We start from the raw sequence: 11697 nt of genomic DNA on the forward strand, positions 1-11697 counted from the left end.
TACTCTTCTTAAGACCAGCAGTTACCGTGCAAATCAATTTAGGTTCTAAGCATTCTGAATGTACTCTGAAAGTGAAAAAAAAAATCATACAGAACTCATACTAAGGATTTTTTAGGAATTGGTTTTAGTGCCTCACTTAGACTTCCACTGAAATCAATGAAAATATTTCATCAAACAGTTTACAGTCATTCTGTATTGAGCTAACTTGACACCCTAAAGCTCCATATTCTTCTGACTTTCAGCCCCAAATACTTTCCCCCCCCCCAGCTATGCTCAGAACAAAGTTATGGTAATAATGATTCACAAAAGAGTAATGAAAGAGAAGCAAGACATGAAATCAACCAAAACATTACGGAACAGGGTCTGTATTTCCAAGGACATCATCAGGGTGAGAAAAGGGGAGCTGCCTGATGAAAAGAAGCAACATCAGAAAACCACAGCATCACTATCTCCTCACCAGATAAATTCTCTTCCTTTAGATCCTTTAGTGTCTGGGTTCTCAGACCTGTTACTCTTGTTTTGTCCTTTGTTAATTAAAAAAAGATAAGATGGTGTTCAAAAACAAGCTGTCAGGCAGGCTGTTGTAGGAATGTATAGCCTAAATCCAGCTCCTATGGGCTCCCAAGAATTAACTCTTCAGTCAAAATATAAAAAACCTCCATGCTTGCCAAGTGTAATCAATACTATTCTGCCTTTCAGAAAAGACTCCTGCTCTCTGAATTCCCCTGCCTGTGTATTTCTCAGTTTGTTTCCTCAGTGGAAGCTGCAAGCAAAGTCAAGTTTAATGGGTCTATTACCATCATAAAGCTGTAGGATTTCAGATTTTTTAAAATATGTGTATTTTACTATTAGTGCTCCTATTTTATCCCAAGAGAGTTTTAAATTTTTTCAAACAGGACCATTGTAACTCAGATACTTTGGGAATCAGAAGCAGTAATGCACACAAGGAAACATTATGGCAAGTGTTCAAAGGAAATCTCTCTCTTCAGAAAGTTCTCTAAAATCTGTGCAGGGAGAATCTCAATATTCCAAGGTTTTTGGAAGGCACTGTATGAAGTAAAATTTTGGAATTACTTTGGGCTACACCCTACCTTTATCTTTGAAAAATATTGGTCTGAAGCTCAAAGAAAGAATGAACAGAAAGTAGGAGAAGCAAAGAGTATTATCTATGGAACCCCTGTTATCTACAGCGAAAGGGAAGATGGTGAAACTGTATGCATCTCCTCTCTGGGGAGCACTGATTCTCATGACGTCACTGTATAGCTTCAGGCTTCAAATGCGCTTGGAGCAGCTGCTTTCTCTGCTCAAACATCATTAGCATGTTGACCTGCAGTATATCAGTAGACACCTACAAAAGCAAGTTAAGCTGATTTTGCGTCCCACATAGACTCTTGGCCCCACATGAGACAAGCAGTAGATTTGAAGCCTAGGTTTCCAGGAATAAACAGTTAAATGAAACCTGCTAAAATACAAGCTGATGGTTGGTGCCTGTTCAATGTAATCTAAACCAGGAATACCCTAAAATCATACTGAAGCCTCTCTGACTTTTAAAACATATATTGCTGCATTGTTCATGGTTAGGAAAAATCTACTCTGTGACTCCTACTCAAAGAGCTTTCCACTTGCATCTGTGAACATGTTATTGTGGAAAGACAATCCATGTTTTAAATCCTTAGAGATTCTCAACACTATGAGAAATTTACTTTCTTGTTATTTTCCATGTTGTCTGAATATATGTTGTGTTTTTTCTTACTCAGCATGCTAAATCCCATATCTTCTTTCCCAAGTCTGACTCTGAAAGGCTGTGGACTTTCCAGTACTTACTGCTGTCTGAGAATTTGGTTGCTGTGAACAAGTATTTCCCAAGTTCTTTACCAAATTTCCTTCAGTTAAAGAACTTCAAGGAATATTATAGCAGGGCTTCCACAGCACACTTAAGTTATATGCTGTGAGGGGTTATGCACCTGAAATCCCTGAAAGTATACTAGTTAACAGAAGAGCAGGGAAAGGTATATAAGTTAAATTTCTTTTCTTGTATCCTTTTTTTAGGCAGCCTCTGTTTCCCAACTCCAATACTGTGCTCACTCGTCATCATTCTCCTCTTACACTCTCAACTTCTTGTCCCTTTCTAGCTTCACTGAATTTGGGATGTGCCTCTCAGTCATCATCTTGCTACACTACTACCATGATAACTTCTCCAGTTCTGCTGAGCTTGTGCTCCCTACTTCATTCTGTCTTAGTCTGCCTTTTGCTCCTTGAGCAGAAAAGTTAAGTAGTGAGACTACTTCTATATATGGAACAGACACTAATGTTGATGACCCATCAACAATAGGTGTCTGTACAAAGGGATTTACCCCATGGCTCAAGGCCGCATACTTGTAGCTGCAACCTGCCACCATTTGCTGCCATGTGATGGATCTACAAGTAACAGATTCTCACACTCTGACACAGCAAAAGAAATAATGTAATGTTAGTTTAATATTCACCTCAGCTATCATTTTTATTTTTTTCTCCTTGCCTTTGACACAGCATCATACACCAAGAAATTAATTTCTCGTAATAGATGAAAACAAAAAAACCCAAACACTCTAACCGTAAGTCCATACATACCCCAGTGGCATTAAATTCTTCTTTTTTTTTTTTGTTCCCCTCCTGCTATCTTCACATATGCCTTCAGGATCATGATTAGTATAGAGTAGGAAAAACCAGTCTAGCTTTGAACTAGTAGTGTTAGCTATTGTAAATCACTTACAGGAACACAGAATTCAATGTCAACAAGAAAAGTACCTCAAAAGTGAGCAAACTGTTGACTGGATAGACAATGTTGCCACAGCTAAACTGCTAGAGGGAATATATCATCTGTGGAGAGTTTTGCACTCTAACCATCAGAAATAGAAAGTGTAATGAAGAGAAGGTGTGAGCGTTTTGACATTACCAGATTATAAAAGTTGATGTATAGACAGAGGTATACAAATGCCAGCAAATATATTTTCTACTGTATATAAGAACAAAGTAATTTGTAGGCTACAATAGCTCTCACCCCAGAAGGAAGACTTACGCAAATTGGTGGATAAATGAATAAGATAAATATTCAGTTAAAAAAAAATTATAATCCAAATAGTAAAAAAAATGTGTATACAGATATCCCACATGTATATGAACACATACTTAATTTGCAAATGTAATTGTAGTGATTGTATATGCAGATGTATGAGCAAATTACACATTAACTTGCTACAGGCATGCATAAGTAAACACATCTCAGTATTACTAATTTGTTCACGTAATATATACAGAAATGCAAATGCAGTCCTGAAAACCCGCTTGAACTAGGTGGTAGCAGACTGTTAATTCAGTCTGCACAAGCGCTACCTTTTAATTTTGTGATTTATTTTCAGAAAATTGAGACTCATTTTGTTAACAGCAGATAGGTTATCCAGTGTGTGTATCTTCTATTCTAAAATGGAAATAAGAATGAAGCCATAACAGGTACCTAGACAACTTTGGCCCAGTAATGCAAAAGGATACAAGAAAGAGTTCCCAGGAGCTTTTGCATCCAGCAGTGTGCCGCAACACAGCATCCTTCAAGTTTGTTTCTGATACGAAACTGACTAGACTGTGGAGGGTAGTCATAATAGGAGATATATGCAGCTCCTGACCTTGTGTAGAAGACTGCGTACACATAACATACAAAAGTAACAAGGACTTTATTTTCCCTTAGAGCAGATTCTTGGTAGATTTCTTTTACTCCACTATAAGTAAGAAAATAGTCAGACTCAGAACATCTCAAGTGTACCTCTGGGGTAAGCCAATCAGTGAGTGGCTTTGCTGTGAAGTGTTTCACGTAAGATATTGTCAGTGTTGGAAGATTAAATATATTGTGTAAAATACCAGTCTTTTTAAACTGTGTACTGCTTCTTTTAAACAAAGCTTAAAATTTCTGTTCCTACTTTATCTGCAAAAGTGCAGTGGAATATGTTACTGCTTGCATTCAATGGAAAAGAGAACATTGATTTTTCAGGTCTTAAAACTGGCCCATGTTAACTTCTGATTTCAGTATGTTTTTATCTCAGGCAAGTTACAACTTCCAATAGGAACAAATGCAGATTTCCAAAGACTATATCTGTACTATCTTATTTATGAAGTCATGTGAAATGCTATGATTTGGACAGCTAACACTGAAATATTATTCGGGAAATCATAAAAATACATCTCACTTAAAGCCTTATTTTAGTTGTAACAAGTTATGAGAAAATGGAAGCATAGTTTTTCGGAGGAATCTTATTTGTCACCTGTTCAGTTGCTGGTAGCTATTTAGAAAAGATTTTGCTGTTTTAAACGTGTTCAGTTTCAAAGGGATTACTTGGAGAATAAACAAAGACCTTGTGGGAATATGGATGGCATAATGTGGCCCCTAGTGATTTTTTTTATCTTGCATCTGACGTATGTAAGCTACACCTGGAGGTTTGTATTCATGGTTTCAAACTCTGATTGCTTCACAGGCTTCATGATGTTTTTATTTAAAATCTTACAAGCTCAATTATTTATGTGCTTGACTAATTCACCCAATTTGTCTAACCCACCTATCTGTTTTAAAGAAATATGTGATTCACAATTCAGGTTAGAATAACCTCATAGGCTATTGTAATTGATGGCCTCAGAATTACATTTGATGTTTCACAGTCCCAAGCCCTAAATATGCTGAGAGGCAGCACTCTCTGTTTCTTCCCAGTCCAACCCATCTCTACCTTGCTCCATTAGAGAGGAATTCTCTCTACACTATTTACTTTGGGAATCCAGCCCCGTATTTAAGATGGAATTCTGCCATTTATCATTACAAATGGTCATTAAAATATAATTCATTCTGTCTGAAACTTTGTCAAGGGCTTTCCTCTGGCCAAAAAATATAGAAATGGCTTTCTAACAGAGGATAAAGGTGAAAGGCAATGGCATTCCTGAAGTCCATTGGGGAGTGTGTAGAAAAGTCTGAAAAAGCTATACTGTTCTTATACAGTTCTGTCTAGGTATTAGAGATTTCCCTTATTTTTTCTTTCCTTGTTGTACATTACTAAGGATATTTACTTGAAGACAAAGTCTTTGTTTAAGTATTCACCTTTCTGTTTCTACTTGTTAAAAATCTGAAATCCTAATCTTCTATTTGTGACAGCACAGCAGGACTGCTGTGGAAATTATTACACTGCCACAACTCAGAGGACTATGACACCAGGTAGAGAATAAACAGCAGAGGCGGATGAAATGTTAGGAAACAAGGATCCCTTTTTATCTAAATATTTTCATTAATAGAGAACAAGGGAAGGGAAGGAAAATACATAATAGGTTTCTGAGGCCCAGCTTCTCTTTTAATCAAGCATTCTGGAGAATGCAGTGTGAAAAGGCCCTGCCACTCAGAAAAGTTTTGTGGTTGTTGGGTGTTTTGTTTGTTTTGTTTTTGTTTAATCTAGGCCCTTAGCTCCTATGATTTATTTACATACCTTGATTCTTTGAAGTCCACAGGCAGCAGTTTCAGAAATAATCACAGACAGTCATTCATTGTTTTGATTGCTCACTGACCTCCAGAAACCTCTGTCAAGGACACAGTATTGACAGTTATCTTCACAAATCCCAAGGTCTCTAAAAATAAAGAAACTACAAAACACTGAACTCTTTAACTTTTTTTTTCTGATTTCTCTGCTTCTACAATAATGTGTCATGTTTCAAACATATTTTTTCATAACTGTGGATGTATAACAAACAAAAGTTTACTTATTCATTTGGCATTTAATCCCAGAGCATGGGGACTTTCTGTAAATGATGAACATAAAGTGATAATGAGCAGGTTTTAACCCCTCTGTAGCAACGGATTGCTGCTGTATAATGGCTACACTAGACTTCCACTGTATATTCTTTTGTTAATAGAAAAGTCACTGAAAAGGAAAATGGGCTGTGCTAATAGCCATCAAGAGTGGTATAAAACAGGGATACATAACAATAAAAAATTTAAAACATTATTTAAGGTACTTAAATTTATATTTAGAGCTTCCTGCCAAAGAACAGAACAGCTGATGCTAATTCTTCATTTGTCTGCTTTGCCTCAACTGACAAATTAAAATAAAGCAATTGCTGGACTCAGTGATCTTAAAGGTCTTTACCAACCTAAATGATTCTATGACCCTATGATTCTATTGGATGGACTGGAAATGAAAGGAAGTTCCAAAAGTCCAACTGACTCAAAGTCTAGCAGACAGGTGGCATAAAGAAGCAGAAAAGAAGGAGGTGGACAATTTTTACTAAAAAAGTAAGAAAAATGCGGATTGGAAGGTAAATAGCACAAGAGATTGTAAAAAAGAAACTGAGATTTTAGCTAGTACTAGCCAACATATTTTAAAGCAAAGAAAGGTGGTGAGAAGGGCATGTGTCCCAAATGTAGGCTTTATTGTCAGGAAACAAACATTAATCATACAGTGGATGTAGTTGCAAAGGAGTGTATGACAGATTTCACAGTGAAGGAGAGCAGCTGTCTTGCAAGAGATATCTTCACAAGAAGAGATCATTATCACTGTGGTCCAGACACAGCTGTAAAATACTTACTCACTATTGCTCATGAAGGATAGGTTAGAACATCAGATAAACTTATGCACAGAACAAGAGATAGTACTTTACCAGAAACTTTCATCTCCCATTTTCTGGGTGAAAAATTTTCAACGGGAATTGAAAATACAAAAAAAAAAAAAATTAAAAAAAGAAAGACAGGTGCTCAGACAAAACCGGGCACTTGAAAAATTGCTTACTCTAATTATTTGTCATGCAGTAGTACTTCCCAGTGGAACTACTACTCTGTACATTGGAAATTGACTATGTCAGGTCCAACAGAAAGCAAGTGATGAATCTCTAAAATGCCGAAGAAGGCAATAACATTCTAAACACTAATGCCCAGATGTAATCTGGACTTGTGCTACTCCCCCATTTTTCAATCCAACGTCTTAGGGGTGTGTATGTGTGGGGAATACATCTGTAATATTTACTTGAGTCAGCTGATGGTGAAAGCACAGCAGAGCAAAACTAATGAAGAATGAGCAATCTGGAGCAACTAGATCTCACAGGCAAGAACTCTTTCATTTGGTGCTCACAGCACAATGCAGATTACGTCATGGCTGAGTGCTCTGTGGCCAGTTCATCTATAGCTAACTGAATGGCTCTACATATGTCAGAGGAAAAGAAAAATGGTGCTATAGTTTACTTTACTGGGCCTCAGGACAGCTGAACAGCAATTCGTTTCCAACTCAGAACTCAAGCAAGACCTAACCCTTGTGAAGATTGCTAAAGCAGAAAATTCAATGAACATAAGGCTCTTCCTCGTGTGCATTTACAAAGTGTGAGAAGGGCAGAAACCACACGAGTGTTAAAACTAGGCACCGCTGTGTACACAGATAAGAGATTTAATATAACCTTGGTGTCATAATTAAGTCCTAGTCACAGAAACACAGGAAATGACTTGGTAACATCCATTACTGAGTTCTGCTTTGTCAAATCTCTGGAAAAAACACATCTGTGCCTTTTGCCTCTCTTACTTTTCTTTAACCTATATCATATAGGCTTGGTTTATGAATCAAAAGTTTCTTAACTGTCTCTCCAGTACCCTTCATTTGCTTATGTTTTATGTTGTTTGGTCCTTGAGGGGACCGGATTAAATATCTCTCTTCCCACATAGGCTAAGAACAGGGACTGGCATGTTCTCTACAAAGATGTGGGACTAACATTTACACTAACGGTTGCAGAATGTAATCAACAGGAATTATGACTGTTCTGGAAGTGACAGACAAAAACTAAGAGACTTTCACCCATTCTCCCCAAACAATGCTTGTTTAACAATGCTGCTGAGAATAAAATGTGGTAATATTACCTATGAGATGATTTTGGGTGTGTGAGGAGAGGAGGGAAGCGTATGCTTCTCTCTGTCCCTGTTCTTTGAGGTGGAAAGCTCCAAAGCAATACTTTTCAATTTGAAAGCTTTATGGTGTTCTACATAGCATTTGTAGTCAGAGGTTAAACATTCCCATTTTTTTCCTAAAGACAGCTTGGTTTTCATCTTCAGAGGAGTCTTCCTTCTTAGGGTAAAGGTTCTGGTGGTCTCAAGGCCAGTAGATGAACAATGAAGTCAGGATAGGAAGCCTGACACATAGAAAAGTCAGCATGGTTACCTATGCTACAGCTCAGACACTGGCCAAGCATTTCCGTATGTTAACTTTTCCAGTTTGATAATGGGATGTTTTCACAGACAGCAGATATTTTCAAAAGCAAATCACAAATTGTTTCCCACTGAAAAAGTGGAAAATTCATAGAGGATTTTTATTTTGTCGTAGTGATAATAGCATTAATGGTAAAATGTAAGCATATAATACATGCAGGTGTCAGTCCAATTAAATGAGAATATTCACGTTTAAAAGAAGCAATAGAGCTGAAGTTAAAAGGTTGAAGAGAAAAGTGCTATCCTTGGGGTTTGGCAAGGAAAATCTTATATTGCTATTTTTACTTGGAACATAGCACACACATTTCCGTCTCAGCAAGGGATTATGAGGACAGAGGGAAGCTAAGGTATTTTGTTAAAATGCAAGTTTTGCCTTCTGAACATCATGAATAGTTAAAATGTTTTTCATTCATGTCCAGTGCATTCAAGCATGTTGTCGCGGTTTAAATCAAGTCTCCCTACTCCCGGAGAGATAGGAAGAAGAATCCAAAGAATGTAGCCCCCACGGATTGAGATAAAAACGGTTTAAACTAAATCTGCACAGTTCCCCCTCTGTTTCCCTTCCCCCCCCCTCACCTTCCCACTCCCGGAGGGATGGGAAGGAGAGCCGGAGGGATACAACTCCCACGGATCGAGGTAAAATCAGTCCAGCAATCAAGGTATAACAGAAGTAACTACCGGTACCAATAACAAATCAATGTTAGAGGAGACAAACAGGGAAAGAGAATACGATACCACCCGCCGCCACGAGGCCAGCAGCCGGAACCCCCCAGCCGGAAGCCCCAGAGAGAGCTTCCCGTTCCCTCCCCGAGCTCAGCCCGGCGTGTTAACTCCTTCCCTCCCGGCCAGCTTCCAGTCCCCTCCCCAGGCAGGACGTGCTGTGGTATGGAATACCTCCCCGACTAGCCCAGACCAGGCGCCCTATCTCTTCCTGCTCACTGGCAGAGCATGAGCTACTGCTGAACCCATGACACATGTATAAAACCAGAAAATTCATAATTTCTAATATGCACTCAAATTTGGGGAAAGAAGGTTATAATCAGTTGTCAAATAATATGGCGTTCAATAGGGTGGAGCACTATCTTATGGAGCTTAGCCTTCAATGGGTTTTCCCTCCTTCAGAAGAAAACCTTTGATCGCACCATAATACACTGATCACTTATACTTTTTGGCATATATTGAAGTTTTTTTTAAATAAAAATGTAATAGCATTCTCTTTGTAACTCAGATGTTTTCTCCTTTCTTCGGAACAAAGGAATATTTTAAATTAATGGGATATTGGCTTAGTCTTTCCACTATTGTTCAAAAAAAAAAAAAAAAAACAAAACACCACAAACAAAAGTCCTTTGAATTCTTGTGTATGGTTACACCAAGAGTGTCCAGTCACTAATTAGTCTCACATTGCACTAACATGACATGAAGAAGCAATACAGGCAATCTTTGCTGCAAAGCTGATCGTGGAAGATAGTTGACTGGAAAATATATGTGTTTAAATAAGGCTGGACTGGCTCAGGAAGAAGACAGTAAAGGTAAGCAGGGTTTTTCTGTATTTATAGCACATGCAAGTACTCTGTATTCAATTTAATGCACCTGGTGCAAAGAAAGAATAAAACAACATACTACAAGAGGAAAAATACTGTGTAATAAACAGACTACCTGTTAACAGAGATTATCTTGATAAAAATCATCTATAACTTTTGCTAGTAAACCCCTTTAAAGTATTTCTTAATGCCAGGTTATTTTGAAGCTAAACGACAGATTGTTCACAGCTGCATATACTTCATCACCTGAATGAAGATTAAAGCAGATTTGAAAGAGTCATTATGAATAATGCATTGTTTTCAAAGAACAAAGTGAACAATGTAGTTAGCCTGTATAACCCTGGAATAGGAAATTTTTCAATCAGTTGTGTCATTCTTCACAAAAACAAAGGACAACAGTTTCTTGAGATGGAGAGAGGTTGTGACCATGAATGGGTTTAATTACTTAAAGTCTGCCAACCAGCTACAAGGAGAGGAGAACACTTAAAATTTTTGTGGAAGTTTCTCAGGTGGCACTGTGACTGCATTGTCATGAGGACTACATCTTCATAAGTGTCATTCTTAGTCAAGGATCAGCAAAAATGGGAAATGAAGTAAAATTAATGACAAGGTTGAAATAAAGTCAGAAAAATTAATTTTCACAACTTTCTATTCCAGAAAGTCTTTCCATTGCATTCATAATCCTATTTACTATATAAGAATATTTGAAATAAACACCCTCCAAAAATACAGTCAGTGAGCTGGTATTGGTGGTCCTGTGTTTGATGCGTTTAGAGATTCAATAACACCTTGAATATTAGAACTTCGGATGTTCTAAGAATTATATCTTCTTTTTAACATTCACATCTAATAAATATTTATTATCTATGTGAATCTTCAGTCTTCAGACAGGGAAAAAGTAATTTTGTACCTAGAATAAAACAAGTTTTATTTAAATAAAGGTAGTGGATTTGGTCCTTCCATTTGAAAATAATATCCTTATGTGTGTGTAATTCTAAAGCAAACATATATAATATAAATATATTAATTATATATTTGTGTGAGCGCATTTTTTTCATGTATTCAACAGTATGTCTAGGTACATACATACCTATATGTTTACATAAAACTTATGTATAATCAATATATGATATGGTATAGTGGCTAGTATATTAGAAGTAAGAATAAACCCTTAAAATCGTCTTTTGCAATCACTGTCACGGAGTGTACATTGTAGTGAAACAGATTGACCAATGTGAATGGTGTGAATGATGCAAAATTCTATGCATAGTTTCAGTTGTTTTTTAAATGAAAATCTAGTGGCCTGTAGTCCGCAGAATAGACATTCCATCACTGTGACAAAAGTAACTGTGCCACAATATGCTTCAGGCATCTGAAGAACAACCAGAAAAATAATATTGACTTGCTCTGAAACAAGATGCTATTTTCCTTTCAAAGCCAATACTTTTTGAAATAATACAGCTTGAGGTAACTTCGTTAAAAATCTGCATCAACATGCCCAATGCCCTGGTCTAATTTAGAGAACAAGTATCGTGTGCTACAAATCACATCAGCATCTACCATTTCATTGATCAGTCAATAGTCTATGTTAGTAATAATGTCCTTAGACCTTTTCTGTGAACTCTGAAATTGATGGCTGATTGCATAACTGCTAGAAAATAACAATAACTAAATATTCTTGTCCCAGTCACAGCTACAGGTTGGGCAGAAAAGCAATTTAGAGCAGCCATGAAGAGAAGGACTTGGGGATGTTGGTCGATGAATAACTGAACATGAGCCAGCTTCAGCATGAGCTTGCCGCCCAGAAAGCCAACCATATCCTGGGCTGAATCAAAACGAGTGTCACCAGCAGGTCGAAGGAGGTGATCCTGCCCCTCTGCTTTCGTGCGACCTCACCTGGAGTATTGTGAG

General features: G+C 37.4%; 1 long non-coding RNA gene across 1 annotated transcript; it reads right to left on the reverse strand.

The window, feature by feature from the left end:
* Window positions 1-250: 250 nt before the first annotated feature.
* LOC115947447 (uncharacterized) lies at window positions 251-9011 on the reverse strand. The gene is made up of 3 exons (XR_004081375.2): window positions 8981-9011; window positions 5493-5583; window positions 251-3672 (listed from the first exon to the last, which is right to left on the reverse strand). It is a non-coding gene; the product is annotated as an uncharacterized lncRNA (long non-coding RNA).
* Between the last annotated feature and the right edge of the window lie 2686 nt (window positions 9012-11697).

This window comes from Melopsittacus undulatus, chromosome Z, assembly GCF_012275295.1.
Source record: "Melopsittacus undulatus isolate bMelUnd1 chromosome Z, bMelUnd1.mat.Z, whole genome shotgun sequence".
NCBI lineage: Eukaryota > Metazoa > Chordata > Aves > Psittaciformes > Psittaculidae > Melopsittacus > Melopsittacus undulatus.